This window comes from Micropterus salmoides, unplaced genomic scaffold, assembly GCF_014851395.1.
Source record: "Micropterus salmoides isolate LMB-PRFRI ecotype aquatic unplaced genomic scaffold, ASM1485139v1 Ms_hic_scaffold_14, whole genome shotgun sequence".
Taxonomy (NCBI): domain Eukaryota; kingdom Metazoa; phylum Chordata; class Actinopteri; order Centrarchiformes; family Centrarchidae; genus Micropterus; species Micropterus salmoides.
This window is the reverse complement of record NW_024040485.1, coordinates 33,860,606-33,865,697: the sequence shown is the minus strand read 5'-3', so window position 1 is coordinate 33,865,697 and position 5,092 is coordinate 33,860,606.

Sequence of the window (5,092 nt, the reverse complement as noted above, 5' to 3'; positions counted from 1 at the left end):
CCTGATTTATTCCTGCCATTATTTGTTAGTTGTTTGGTCCATAAAGTAAAATATTGAATTGAATAAAATGCAATGTGTCAGTTTCCCAGAGTCCAAGGTGACGTTTATAAAGTAGGGCTGGGCAGTAAAACTATAATGATAATTATCGCAATATAATTTTCCTCAATAACGATATAATAAATGTTCAATAGATCGTCAATAAATATTTGCTTTAATTCATTTGAATCAGGAACAAATTAGAACCCAATTTTTCTATTAAAATATTATTTTGTTGAAAAAGCTAATAGTTTTAAATGTTCTGACTCAGATCTGTGAAGCGATCCTCTGTTTGGCATCAAGTGTTTGTCCCGTTCTGACCATAAAGAAAAGTTTAACCATCTGGTTTCTTTAATTTTCACTCAGGAGCACAAATCAGCCTTTAAACTAGAAAGAAATAACGATGTGACATTTATCGTGATAATTATCGATACCGACTGATGAAATGTTTTTATCGTGATAACATGTTTGGCCAAATCGCCCAAGCATACTTTAAAGGTCTTTAAAAGATCTAGCTGAAGCTGCAGAAGAAGCTGCTGAAGCTGCAGAAGAAGCTGCTGAAGAAGCTGCTGAAGCTGCAGAAGAAGCTGCTGAAGAAGCTGCAGAAGAAGCTGCTGAAGAAGCTGCAGAAGAAGCTGCAGAAGAAGCTGCTGAAGAAGCTGCTGAAGCTACTGCTGAAGCTACTGCTGAAGCTGCTGAAGCTACTGCTGAAGCTGCTTCTGAAGCTACTGAAGCTGCTGAAGCTACTGAAGCTGCTGCTGAAGCTACTGAAGCTGCTGAAGCTACTGAAGCTGCTGATGAAGCTACTTCTGAAGCTGCTGCTGAAGCTGCTGAAGCTGCTGAAGAAGCTGCTGAAGAAGCTGCTGAAGAAGCTGCTGAAGAAGCTGCTGAAGAAGCTGCTGAAGCTGCAGAAGAAGCTGCTGAAGAAGCTGCTGAAGCTGCAGAAGAAGCTGCAGAAGAAGCTGCTGAAGAAGCTGCTGAAGCTACTGCTGAAGCTACTGCTGAAGCTGCTGAAGCTACTGCTGAAGCTGCTTCTGAAGCTACTGAAGCTGCTGAAGCTACTGAAGCTGCTGCTGAAGCTACTGAAGCTGCTGAAGCTACTGAAGCTGCTGATGAAGCTACTTCTGAAGCTGCTGCTGAAGCTGCTGAAGCTGCTGAAGCTACTGCTGAAGCTACTGCTGAAGCTGCTGAAGAAGCTGCTGAAGCTGCAGAAGAAGCTGCTGAAGAAGCTGCAGAAGAAGCTGCTGAAGAAGCTGCAGAAGAAGCTGCAGAAGAAGCTGCTGAAGAAGCTGCTGAAGCTACTGCTGAAGCTACTGCTGAAGCTGCTGAAGCTACTGCTGAAGCTGCTTCTGAAGCTACTGAAGCTGCTGAAGCTACTGAAGCTGCTGCTGAAGCTACTGAAGCTGCTGAAGCTACTGAAGCTGCTGATGAAGCTACTTCTGAAGCTGCTGCTGAAGCTGCTGAAGCTGCTGAAGCTACTGCTGAAGCTGCTTCTGAAGCTGCTGATGAAGCTGCTGCTGAAGCTGCTTCTGAAGCTACTGCTGAAGCTGCTTCTGAAGCTGCTTCTGAAGCTGCTGATGAAGCTGCTGCTGAAGCTGCTTCTGAAGCTACTGCTGAAGCTGCTTCTGAAGCTACTGAAGCTGCTGAAGCTACTGCTGAAGCTGCTTCTGAAGCTACTGAAGCTGCTGAAGCTACTGAAGCTGCTGATGAAGCTACTTCTGAAGCTGCTGCTGAAGCTGCTGCTGAAGCTGCTTCTGAAGCTGCTGCTGAAGCTGCTTCTGAAGCTGCTGCTGAAGCTGCTGCTGAAGCTGCTTCTGAAGCTACTGCTGAAGCTGCTGCTGAAGCTGCTGCTGAAGCTGCTGCTGAAGCTGCTGCTGAAGCTGCTTCTGAAGCTGCTGCTGAAGCTGCTTCTGAAGCTGCTGCTGAAGCTACTGCTGAAGCTGCTGCTGAAGCTGCTGAAGCTGCTGAAGCTACTGAAGCAGCTTCAGCAGCAGCTTCAGCAGTAGAAGCTGCTACTGAAGCTGCTGCTGAAGCTGCTGCTGAAGCTGCTGCTGAAGCTGCTTCTGAAGCTGCTGCTGAAGCTGCTGCTGAAGCTACTGAAGCTGCTGCTGAAGCTGCTACTGAATCTGCTGAAGCTGCTGCTGAAGCTGCTGCTGAATCTACTGCTGAAGCTGCGGCTGAAGCTGCTGCTGAATCTACTGAAGCTGCTGCTGAAGCTGCTGCTGAAGCTACTGAAGCTGCTGCTGAATCTACTGAAGCTGCTGCTGAAGCTGCTGCTGAAGCTACTGAAGCTGCTGCTGAATCTGCTGAAGCTGCTGCTGAAGCTGCTGCTGAATCTACTGAAGCTGCTGCTGAAGCTGCTGCTGAAGCTGCTGCTGAAGCTACTGCTGAAGCTGCTGCTGAAGCTGCTGCTGAAGCTGCTGCTGAAGCTGCTGCTGAATCTACTGAAGCTGCTGCTGAAGCTGCTGCTGAAGCTACTGAAGCTGCTGCTGAATCTACTGAAGCTGCTGCTGAAGCTACTGAAGCTGCTGCTGAAGCTGCTGCTGAAGCTGCTGCTGAAGCTACTGAAGCTGCTGCTGAAGCTGCTGAAGCTGCTGGTTTAACGTCTCCTGACGGTCTGCAGTCTCGTACGGAAACATTTTATAACCAGCATCACGTGTTTCAGACGTCTGTTCATCACATTTAACTCTTTATTACGTTCCGGGGGGTGATGGGTGTGTTCACATGCAGCGCGAAGTGAGCGGTTCGCCCGGCGAGATTGCATAAAAAAGTCAACGCAAAGACGAGAATAGAAGCACATTCATGGCGTGATGTGAATAATGTAAAAAGTGGAGGAGAGAGCCGCGTCAGAGCCGCAGCTTCTGGACATATAAAGACCCGGAGTCACATTTATTTAGTGAATTAAATCATCTGAGCCGGATCACAGGCTGAAGTCTTTGCTGTAGTTCATTTTATTTCTCGCAGGAGGACGAGTCAGCAGCTCAGCGTGAGCGATCGCTGCTCTGCAGTCAAACTCTCCTTCACTCGTCACGCACACGAAGACAGAGCCGACACAAAAGATCCGTCCAGCTCAGGAGCAAACACCAGCACAGTTCAGGGGGAAATTTCTCCTCCAGCTGAAGCATTTAGGGAATTTAGATGAGATGAAACGGGTTCTGTAACTGCATGGAAAAACTATAAAACTCTCACTAAAGTGAACACCTGACTACAACAAGCTGACTTTCTGTCCTCGTGATGTTTCTGTTGTTTTGGTTTTTTGCTTTATGAGTGAAATAATGCGGGTTAAGACGAGCAGCTCGTGTTTCAGACGTCTCTTCAAAGTGAGTCTGTTGTCCGGCTGCGTTTCATCTGCACTTTGCTGCAGCAGATCAAAGTCTGCTGTCTGACCCTTCCCTCCGGGTTTCTCTGCTTCCTGCTGTTTCTCCTCAAAACTACAATCAGACGGGTTTCACCGTCTCTTCGGACAAAAGAGCGGCGCTCCGATCAGGCGCAGTTAAAGCTTTCTGAACTGTTAAAGCTTCTGGCTGAGGAGGAGTAAAAGGACGGAGGCGTGTCGACCCACCGCACATACGAGTGCTTCTGTAATAAAGTTTAATGATGGAGGCATCAGACAGATTACTGTCCATAATCAAGACATCAGATAAAGACTTCTGTTGATCTCCAGCAGCGATTAACAGATGAAGAGGAGCCTCGAGCAGCAGAGAGAAAATAACCCAGCTCGTGGTTTTATAATAAAGCTTCCTTTTCAAACAGGAATGTTTTCTGTCCACACGAGAGAATAAAACCTTCCTGGTTAGCTGAACATTCATCCACCCACTCACTCAGGATCCACCTTAAAGCCACCGACAGCAGGTGCGACGCCTGTTTGGAGGTTTTACTTTCCAGACATTTAAACAGCAAAAACAAACAACTCTGGATCAAAAAAACGCAGATCAGCAGAAATCAACAGGAAGTTTTACAGCTAGCTGAACGTGTTGTACAGAAACCAGAGTTTCAGGCAGGGCAGATACGGAAAACTAATTTCACACGACCATTTATTTCACTGCTATATGAGCTGATATCTTAAACTTCCCCGGCAGCAGAGTGTGAGAGGGAGGCTCAGCTCTGTGCTTCTCTGCAGTCGGACCGACGTTCCACAGTTTAAACCTGCTTCATGGTCCTAAACAAGAAGAAGCTGCAGCAACGACCCAAAAACCTTCAGTCAGGAACAACAGAGTGAAACAGCAGCAGCTGTTCGGTTGCTGCTTTGCTCTGATTTCTGTTTTGAAGAGGTTTCAGTGATGCTGCTGCTCTTTATCTTCGATGAGGATAAACTGAATATCTAAAGAATTTTAACTTTATCACGATGGACATTTTTTTAAATTTACATTTTATTGACCAAATAATTATCCTCAGTCTGACATTAACACAAGCTATTAAACACAAACAGGAAAATACAAAAACTAAGATTAAACAGAATCTGATGAATTACTAATGAAAAAGACTGCTGGCAGCAGCTAAGGAGCAGTGAGGCAGAAATATGAAGGTGATTTCAAGTAAAACTGCTCATTTGAATGAATCAGTCTTTAAACTGAACACAGTTCACTTATTTATAAAGTATAAATCTGAAATATTTCCTGTTTCATTTCAATTATTTTTTTCTTCATGAATTTGAAAACGTGCATTAATCTGAGGCAGGGCGGCGCGTGCACGAACCTGAACCGTGTTTCACATAAACGCTGATTCTGATCCTCCACGGGATCAGTTCAGGTCCTGTTCCCGCATGAACGCTGTGGCGGTCTAACACGTCGCAGCTGCGAACAGGTAAACGCTCACCTGGACCTGGTACATGGCTCTGAGTCAGTCCCTCGGCTCCGGCAGGGCTCAGATCAGCGGGACGCAGCCTGGAGCTGCAGCCGCCAGCGGTGCACCGCAGCCCGCCTCCTCTGCTCCGGCCGCTCGGTCTCTCTCCGGGCCTCTCAGCTCTGAACCCGCTGCAGAATAAGACCCGGTCCCGGTGCGCTCTGCCTCCCGGTCCGCTCAGTCCTCCCGGTCCGCTCTGCACAGCCTGTCCGAC